A 10,736-nucleotide genomic window follows, 5' to 3' on the forward strand; every position below is an offset into this window, starting at 1 on the left:
AGCACGATCATAGGTCCCGTCCTGGAGATGGAATTGTAGCACAGAACCTGGGACTTGACACAGCTTAGGAGGTGGGGCGGCAAGAGGACAGTGGAGACATTTTAGGCCCAGAAGTCAGGCCTAAAGCCAAGATGTGCAGAAGAGAGCAGAAAGACCTGTCTAAGGGGCTAGGGATTTAGCTCAGTGGTTCCAGCACCTGACTGGCAAGCCCAAGGACCTGAGTTCGATCCCCAGTGCCAAAAAAAAAAGAAAGAAAGAAAGACCTGTCTACCGATCTGTATTCTGAAACCAGATTACATAAGGTCTAGAATGCTAAACACAAGTATCTAGACAGAAGCATCACATTATCAATTATACCTGAAGATTATTCAGCATTAAAATATCAAAATGAAGCAAAGAAAAACTAGAGACAAGAAAACCAGTTAAGAAATATTTGTAGCAACCTAGGCATGAATAAGATCAGAGCAGTTGGAATGGAGAGAAAAGGATAATCAGAAAGATACCATAACCCAAGGTTGTGCACACATCCAGAATTCCAGCACTTAGGAAGCTGAGGCAAGAGGAACACTGCCAGTTCAAAACCAGCTGGGGAGACATAGTGAGTTCAAGGCCAGCCTGTGCTACATAGAGAGACTTTGTCTCAAAACAAAAACAAAAACAAAAAACCCCAAAAGCACACACACATCACAAAGAAGAAAAGACAGGACTAGAGACTGATTAAATTCAAAAGATGACAAAAAGTCAAAAGTAACCCTCTTTTTTTTTACTTGAAAGTACAAGAGTCTTTTTGCAAACTTTTAAAAAAAGTAGTATCTATTTGCAGGCATGATTACATTTATTGAGGAGAAATGGTGTGTGTGTGTGTGTGTGTGTGTGTGTGTGTGTGTATCGCGCATCTTAAATCTTTTTACTTTTACTCCTTGCTCCCTTCATCTCTTGATTCTCTCCCCATTTGCAAAAGATCTATCTCCATTTTATTTCCTATCTTTTATTTTGCTTTTTAAATTATGTATACTTTGGTTTTCTTTTATAAGAAAAAACATGCAATATTTAGTTTGTGTTTCTGATTTGTTTCACAGGATCACGGTCTCAATGTGCACCCATTTTCCTACAAATGGCTCATTTATTCTTTTTATGACGGAGTAGTATATCATTGTGTATTAATGCCACATTTTCTTTATTCATTCCTCTGCTTTATTCATTCCACTTTCAAGATTTACCTATTAAGAGTTAGGCTGCTAATATATCACTATAATTAATATGATGTCTTTAATTCTTTCAGGAAGATACCTAGAAGGGGAATTGCTGGAAATGTAATTTCTATTTTTTGAGGAATCTCCACGCTGATTTCTATAGAGGTTGTACTAGTTTACACTCCTAGCAACAATATAGTAGGAATTCTTTTTCCCCCTAGTCTCACTGGCATTTGTTATTATTTAATTTCTTGATGAGAGCCATCCTTTCCAGAGTAAAACAGAATCTGAGTGTTATTTTAATTTGCATTTCTCTAATGGCCAGACTGCTGAACATGTTTCCATGCATTTACTGGCCATTTGTACTTTTTCTGAGAAGTGTCTACTCATTTCATTGTCCATTTTTCTATCCTTTTTTTTTTTTTTTTTTTTTTTTTTGGTACTGGGGATCAAACTCAGGAACTTGTACTTGCAAGGCAGGCGATCCACCATTGAGGTAAATCCCTGGCTCCTCATTGCCCATTTCTTGACTGGGTCTTTTTCTTTTCTTTTTTGAGCTCTTTCTATATTCTAGACATTAGTCCTCTACCCAAGGCAAGCCTGGCAATATTTTCCCCTATTCTGTGGGTTGTCTCTTCACTCTGTTATTTGTTTCCTTTGTTATACAGATGATTTTTACTTTGATATAATTCTATTTGTTGATTCTTGATGTTATTTCTGTGCAATTAGGTTTTTTGTTTGTTTTGTTTTGTTTTTTGAGACAGGATCTCTCTATGCAACATAGGATGGCCTTGAACTAACTAACAGCCCAGGAGGGCCTTGAATTTGCCATAATCCTCCTATCTTAGCCTACCAAGTGCCAGGATTACAGGTGTGCGCCACTATGCCCAGCCAGGCAAGGTTTTGTTCCAAAAGTCCTTGCCTACATCTATATCTTTAAGAGTTTTACCTAATTTTATCTTCCAGCAGATCAAGTGTTTCTGTTTTAATATCTACATCTTTGATCCATTTTGATTTGATTTTTTGGGGGGTGTACCAAGGATCAAACTCAGGACCTTGCATTTGTAAGGCAGGCATGGTGCCACTAAGCTAAATCCCTGCCCCATCTTTTAAAAATTTTAAGAAAGGGTCTTGCTAAATTATTAAATTGCCCACTCTGGGCTCAAATTTTCACTCCTCCTGATCACCCTCCCAGAGTGCTGGGATTACAGGCACGTGCCGCCATGCCCAGCCTGACTTTAGAATGTGGTAAGAAATATGGGTCTAGTCTCAATCTTCTGCATACATATAGCCAGTTTTCCCAGCACTATTCCATCACCCCGCCCCACAACCAGGGATCAAACTCAGGACCTTGGGCTTGCAAGACAGGTGTGGTGCCATGGAGCTAAATCCCAGGCCCAGCACAATTTTTATTTTTTAAAACAGCAGCAAAGTTCTATTAAAGGTAGGGAAAAAGGCTTTGCAGAGTGAGTTTTGGCAAAGCAAAAGTAGCAAAAGAAGTCCACTCCATTCTACAGTGTGGGGGTGGGCACCATGCAAGAGAACACGGTGTCAAAACTCAACGGCAGCCGGGCGTGGTGGTGCACACTCATAATCCCAGCACACGGGATTGGTATTGTTTGTCCTAATTTCCTGTGAGTTCATTATCGGTGTTCAGGAAAGCTATTGATTATTTTTTAAGCTATTGATTTTTGAGTGTTGATTTTGTAAACTGTAAAAATCACAAGGATTCTAACAAAAGAAAGAAAAAAGATTTGAAAGGATAAACAGTCTTAGAGGGTAACCACGCTAGTTGCATTTGGATTATCAGTAAAATAATTAAGCGGGGGGGAAAAAGAATATAAACTATAATAAATAACAGCTATTAATATGTATGATGGCTGGGTGTGGTAGCTCACAGTTATAATCCTATCACTCAGAAGGCTGAGGCAGGAGGATTGCTATGCGCATTCAGGCCAGACTGGGCTACATAGTGAAACCATGTCTCAAAACAACAAAAATTTATATAACCATACAGATATCTCTCTACAGGTATAGATATAGATACAGCAATCTGAGAGTTCACAGCATGGGGTGACAGATTATATATATGTATATATAAATTTATATATAATATACATCTATAGAATATAGATATATATTCTAAGAGGGCACAATAAGACATTTCTCACTCTTCCAAGCACAAAAATACTGAATTAATGAAAGATACTAGACTGATCACTAAGATGGTGACTGAGAGAAAAAGTCTGATTTCCCCATCTCTTGAATCAGAGCTGGTGTTAATGACTTCCTTGTTGAATGCGGCTTAAATGGCATTCTGGGACTTCCAAGGCTAGGTCATGAGAAGACATGCAGCTCCACATTGGGTGGCCTGTACCACTTATCACAGGTCTAATTATTCTGAGCTCACCCTCTTGTAGGAGGCCTAAGCCACATGGAGATGATCTAGACTGAGATACCATGCAGAAAAAGAAGGAAGTCGCGTAGCGCCATAGCACAGACGCGTAATGAAGACGGAAGTTCGGAAGTGGGTCTGCCAGCTCAGCTACCCCAGTTTACCCCAGTAAAGCCCTTTGGAGTACCAGGGGCGGTGGTGCACACCTGTAATCCCAGCACTCAGGAGGCTGAAGCAGGAGGATCACTGTGAGTTCAAGACCAGCCTGGGCTACATAGTTTAAGGCCAGCCTGAACTGCATAGCGATACTGTGCCTCAAGCGGAAAGCACACCTAGTGGTGATATCACAGCACACCAAGAAACTGGATTGGGGTCTGGCTGCTGGGTTTTATAAAGAATGCATGAGTTTGGTCACTGAAGCCACAGAGTTTCCTTTCATTGTACACTGTCTGACTATGGAAGGCTTCTTATAACTCAGAAGCAACACATATCAACTTACATAAACAAGAAGTTCCCAAAATAACTATTCTAAGAAAGAAAGAAAGTTTATGGTGGGGTACAAATGGGGAATAAAAGGAGGATGAGGACCATGTGGGGGAAAAAACACAAAAAAACTCTTGGTAGCAGCATGGCAGGCTGATCCATTCCATCACCTCATGAAATGAGAGCATTTCTTTCAGTACTAAGTATCTGCTTAACTGTGGGTTTTTGTTTTTTTTTAATCTGTGTATTAGTTTTATTTTTCTGAAGCAAAATCTTTATTGGTACATTTTAGATAGACATAATGATAACATTCATCATAGGGAACTTGTATCTGTATATGATATGTCTTCTTTTTTATCCCATTCCCCTCCCCTTAACCCCTTTTCCCCTCATTTATGAAAGCTTTGTTTCTACTTTTGCCTTCTATTCCCTCTTTTTTCCCTTGCCACTTCTTTCTTTCTTTCTTTTGGTACTGGAGATAAATTCGGGGCCTTGTGCTTGCAGGGCACGCAGCGGAACCACCGAGCTGAGTCCCCAGCCCTCCCTTCTTTCATTTCCCCTCCTCCCTCCCTTGATCCCCTTCTCATTTGAACATTTTCTTCCCATTTCCCAATATCTATTATACATTTGGGTCTTTATGTAAACTTTTGGTTTCTCACACCAGAGAAACAATGTGGTATTTAAACATGTGTGTCCAATTTATTTCACTTAAAAGAGTGTGGTCTACGGCCAGGGACTTAGCTCAGTGACGCCGCTGCCTGCCTTGCAAATACAAGGTCCTGAGTTTGATCCCCGGTACCAAAAAAAAAAACACGTACAGTCTCAAGGTGCATCCATTTAGTTAGAAATGTCTTAAGCTTATCCTTCTTTTTTGGCGGGGTACCAGGGATGGAACTTGGGCCCTTGCACAGCAGGCGGCAGAACCACTGATCCAAATCCCCAGCCCAAGTTATCCTCTTTATGGTACAGTAGTATTTCATTGTATAAGAAAACCACATCTTTATTCACTCATCAGTTGATGGACATTTGGGCTGTTTCCAAGATTTAGCTGTTACAATCTATGCTACTGGTATTCCAATTAGCACTACATTAAATCAGTCTAACAATTCTGGAAGTATGGCCATTTTCAGTATATTGGTCCTTCTTACCCAAGAACGAGGGATATCTTTCCATTTTCTGATATCTTCTTCAATCTCCTTTTGACTGAGGGAGATTTGCAGTAGAGACAGAATCACCCCACCAGGCCAAAGGAATGTTCTGCAGTTTCAGAATTAGCTAAGTGGCTCTCAAGGCCACAATGTGTGTGCATGGGGTGGGTATTCTTCATGGCCGAAAAGGCAAAATACAACTTCTCCCAAAATGTTCTACTCACTAAGAAATTCACTTGTTAAAAAAAAAAAAGTTGAAAAAAACCCAGGTGTGGTGGCACACACCTATAATCCCAGCACTCGGGAGGCTGAGGCAGGGAGATTGTGGTGAGTTTGAGACCAGCCTGGGCTACATAGTGAGTTCCAGGTCAGACTCAACTACATAGTGAGACCCTGTCTCAAAAAACAACAACAACAACAAAAAAATTTACTTGTTGACTCCTGTAACCAGAGAGCATTGTCACTTGAGACCCGCACTCCATTTATATATACACACACACACACACACACACACATACACATAAATATAATCACCTCATATGTGTATATTTCCAACCCATTTCTCAAATCCTAATCTTCTAACTACTAATAGTTTCTGCAGGGCTGGAGATTTAGCTCAGTGGTTTGGTGGCCTGCCTTGCAAGTGCAAGGACCCGAGTTCAATCCCCGGTACCAAAAAAAAAAAAAGTTTCTGCACTAACAAGTCCTCAAACTGTGTGGTTTTGAGGATATTTCCTTCTTTTTCCTTTCTTAAACTCAAAAGGAAAAACACTGTGAGATAGGACATAATCTGTCTTGAAGCATTCCACTTTTGCTCCTTTACTCTACCCTCGCTCACCTTGTTTCTTCCTTTTGCAGTGCTGGGGATCAAATCCAAGGCCCTGTGCACACTAGGCTAACACTGCCACCGAGCTACACTCCCAACCCAGCAGCTACTTTTAAAAGTTATGAATAATAACCAACTTTACCATGAGGTTGACAAGGTAGAGACAGAGCAACAGGATGGAAATAGCAAGGTGAATGGAGACTATCAGCTTCTGAATTAAACCAACCCTTAAATTACTGAATCACTGTAATTTCGGTTATATAAGCCCTTTTGTCATTACAGCCCCTTGACTATTTCTGTTGTTGTATCCCAAAATTTTCTAATATACCTAATAAGCAGGAAATATCTTTTCCAAATAACCTAGAGTACATAAAAAAGTCAGAATTCAATTCTACAAATACTACATACAGTGCACATTAACAGAGTACCTTACCCCGCTGGGAATATAAAAGGGAATTAAGAATAGCATACTGTGGTTCAATCCCCAGTATTAAAAAAAGGAAGTGCATACTGTAATGAAAAGGGTACATCGGCTTCGCAGTTAGACGAGCCTAGATCCAATCTTACTCTGGAGAAGTTAATTAAATTTCTCTAAGCTTTCATTTTTTTTTCATCTATGAAATGGAGGACCTAGGACTACAGAATTATGAGAATTTTAACTAATATAAAGGTACCAAAGCATAACATCCCACCCACAGTGGGTGTTTGATAGTCACACAAGCTTGGACCTAAGCAGAGTCATGAAAAGCCCTTATGCAAATGGGATGGAAAACAGTATGCCCAGAGTAGCCAGCCCACTGGCCACAGAAAGGATGACAAAAGCAAAGGTGCCCTGGAATCTAGCCTGGAGAGGGTCACCAGCTGACCTGCAGACCCACGCATGAGCATGAGACCAGCAGAACTGCCCAGTCTAGCTTAGTTCCGCTAACCCTGGAGATGTGTGAGAAATAAATGTTTCTTGTTATATGCTGATGTTTTGTGGTTGGATAGTACACAAAAATAGCTAATTTATATGGAGGGTTACATTTTCTGTCTTTAAAAACCACTTGACCAATTAAAAAAGTTAGATTGTCTGAGTCAGACATACTATGAGACATTTCTACTTAACGAAATATAGATTCTTAGTACAACTCATTAAACACAAAAGGTCCCATGTGATCTTTATCAGACTGCTCTTATGTTAACAAAGATTACTTTGCTCAAAAACTTAGAAGTCTATATTGTAGACTTAGATTGTACCAATAAACTCAATAAAAAAGAAAAAAACTTAGAAGTCTATCCTACTACAGGTAGTTTAACAGCAAAAAGCTAATGCCAGGTGTGGTGACACACACCTGTAATCCCAGAACTTGGGAAGCTGAGGCAGGAAGATCTCCAAGAGTGTGAAGGCCAGCCTGGGCTACATAAGCCAGTTCAAGACCAGCCTGGACTACCTAGCAAAACTCTGTCTCCAAAAATCAAAACAAAACCAAACAAATTAAAAAGCAAAAAAGGAAGTGTTTGACTCTTCCAAACTGAGTTAATGTCTACAATTAAAATGAAGACCTGTGGAAGTAGTTCAAGCTCAAAAGAGTCCAGATCACTATATATAAGAGAAATATTCTCCCAGGCCAGGGATTTAGCACAGTGGTTCTGCTACCTGCCTCACAAGCAAAAGGTCCTGAGTTCAATGCCCGGTACCCCCCACAAAAAAGAAATACTCTCCCATATATTGTCAATACTCCACAGGAATTAACAAGAACTATGCTTATCTACTGTAGTAATAATAATAATACTAATTCTGCTAAGGATTAAACCCAGGACCTTATGCATACTAGGCAAGTACTCTACCACTGAGCTATATACTAAGTATCCCTACTGTAATTAGTGACAAATATATTTGAAGAGAAATGGGAAATGGTGCTCACAATACTTTAAGGCGTTCCACCAATCAAAAAAATATTTGCTGAATGTCATCCAAGTTTCAAGGGCTGTATTAGATATTATTAATAATTTACTTTTATGATCTTTAAAGAAACCAACAGCTATGCTGCCAAGTCGAATTGTAAGGTAATTAACCTAGGAGTCCCCGGAGACCTATGTCATCATGGCCTTTGCTGAGTTCCTTCTGAAAATAAATATGTGGGCTTCACTGTTACAAACTATTAATATAAAAATTATTAATCTTATAAGCTACGTTAATATCTCATTAATGATACTAGTAACCAGCCAACATTGGAAAGAGAGCCAGGTGTAGTGGCATATGCCTATTATCCCAGCACTCTAAGGCAGGAGGATCGCCACACGTTCAAGGCCAGCCTGGCTACATAGCAAGATCCTTTCTCAAAACACCAAAAAAAAAAAATTATTATTATTATTATTTCAAAAAGTACACTCTCTATGTCGCATATGCCTATAAACAAGTATTTTTGGTTTAGTTTGTTTTGGTTTTTGAGACAAGGGCTTGCTATGTAGCCCAGGCTAACCTTAAACTCATGGTGACCCTCCTGCTTCAGCCTTCCAAGTGCTCAGATTACAGGCTTGCACCACCATAAAAGGACTGCCCACAAACAAGGTAATAATAAGCAGCAGAAAATATTATTTAAGTACAATATGGCAAGAGAAAGTTGCATTATGATGATTCACTACACTTTTTTTGTTTTATTGTTTTTTTTTTTGTTTTTTTTTTTTTGAGTCAGTGGGACAAGGTCTTGCTATGTAGTTCCGGCTGGCCTTGAACTCACTATGTAGTCTAGGCTGGATTTAAACTCACAGTGATCCTCCAGCCCCAGCCTTCCACATTCTGGGATTGCAGGTGTGCACTACCACACCTGGCTATATACCCCACTTTTAAATTTGGGACATGACCACAGAATTTTTTTTTTTTTTTTTTTTTTTTTTTTTTTTTTTGAGACAGGGTCTTGCTATGTCGTTCAGGCTGGACTTCAACTCACTATGTAGCACAGACTGGCCTTGAACTTGCAGCAATTCTCCCGCCTCAGCCTCCCAAGTGCTGGGATTACAGGTGTGTGTCACCATGCCTGGCATGATCACAGATTTTAAAGAATGTTCTTTTCTGTCAGCAAAATTAACAAAGAAGCCCTTCCAAAGAAATCATATTTCAGAGGATAATCTAATTTTTTAAAATTTTGAGACAAGTTCTCACTAAATCACTAAATTGGCCAGGCTAAATTTGAAATTCCTACCTCAGTTCCCAAGAATGCTGGGTTTGCACATGTGTGCAGTCATCCTCACCAACAGATACTTTTAGACTTACTAGTTTTGGAGCACTGATGAACAGAGGCTTGAGAGAGGGAGAGTTTATCTCCAATGAATTTATAGAGTCACTTCTGAGAACAGAAATACACAGAAAATTTTTTTTGATTTGGGGTGCTGATTACAATTTTTCACTTGGAAATATTCAGCGAGTTGTATTTTTCAAATGTGTGCATTTTCTGTTGTATTTCAGTAAAAAGCTTTTTAATGAGGTAATGATATTAACAGCGCCAGAAAAATGTTTACAAATTAGAATTCAGAGGAAGAACTAGTCATTGTTTTTTGCTTTGGTACTGGGGATCGAACAGTAGTTGTTAATAAAAGTTGCAAGAGTCAACATGTATTAAGCAATTACACAGTAGGCACTGTGCTAAATAAGCATTTTATACTGCATAAAGCATTCCAGGCCAACACTCACTCCTCACCTGTCTTTTTCCCTACATTTTTTTGGGGGTGGGAGGGAGTTGAGACACGGTCTTACTCTGTAGTTCAGGCTGGCCCTGAACTCACTATGTATCCCAGGCTGGCCTCAAACTCATACAGTCCTGCCTCAGCCTCCTGAGTGCTAGGATTCCAGGAGAGACTCTAGGGCTCAGCTCCTAGCCCTCTCCTCTATCTATGCTCCTTACAATAGGCCCTATTACTTTTCTTCCCATTTTACAGAACACTGAAGCACAGAGAGCCAAATCTATATTCTCAAGACTTCAGTGCCTGTGTTCCTAACCTCCTCACCATTCTACCTTTTTTTGGCCTTTCACAAAAGAGGCAGGACATACATGTTCCACACTGCAGGGCCTTCATTAACTGAGAAAAGAGACACAGAAAGAGGCACATGGAACCCTCCTAATACCAGGTACTATGTCAGAGTGGGAAACAAAAGTTTCTGCAAATTCTGTTAGACAAGTTTCCTCCCTAAGTTTCTTCACTTTGTACTTCAGTACTTCTCAAGAAATGTAAAAAACACAGATTCTCAAATCTAGATGCTTGTAAGAATAATCTTTCAAGACTCCAGATGGGTACAGTAGTATATACTTCTAATTTCAGCTACTCTAAAGGCGAGGCAGGAGAATCACAAGTTCAAGACCAGCTTGGGCAACTTAGGGAGACCCTGTCTCAAACTAGAAAATAAAAAAGGATCTGACTCAGTGGCACATACTTATAACCCCAGCATTCTGGGAGGCTGAGGCAGGAAGACTGCAAGGTTTTTTTGTTTTGTTTTGGTACCAGGGATCGAACTTGGGACCTTGTGCTTGGGAAACAGGCAGTGGCACCACTGAGCTAAATCCCTGGACCAAGAAGACTGCAAGTTTAAATCCAGCCTGAACAATTTAGTGAGACCCTGCCTAAATTAAAAAAAAAAAATTGTTTTTTTTTTTTTGGTACCAGAGATTGAACTCGGGTCTTTGAGCTTGCAAGCAGGCCACCATATCACTGAG

General features: G+C 39.8%; 1 protein-coding gene across 4 annotated transcripts in view; it reads right to left on the minus strand.

The window, feature by feature from the left end:
* Positions 1-10,736, minus strand: part of Tesk2 (testis associated actin remodelling kinase 2) — a 91,423-nt gene that overhangs the window by 27,825 nt on the left and 52,862 nt on the right. The gene's annotated exons all lie outside the window — the stretch shown is intronic.

This window comes from Fukomys damarensis, unplaced genomic scaffold (genome assembly GCF_012274545.1).
Source record: "Fukomys damarensis isolate Sample0158 unplaced genomic scaffold, DMR_v1.0_HiC HiC_scaffold_23, whole genome shotgun sequence".
In the NCBI taxonomy this organism is placed as follows: domain Eukaryota; kingdom Metazoa; phylum Chordata; class Mammalia; order Rodentia; family Bathyergidae; genus Fukomys; species Fukomys damarensis.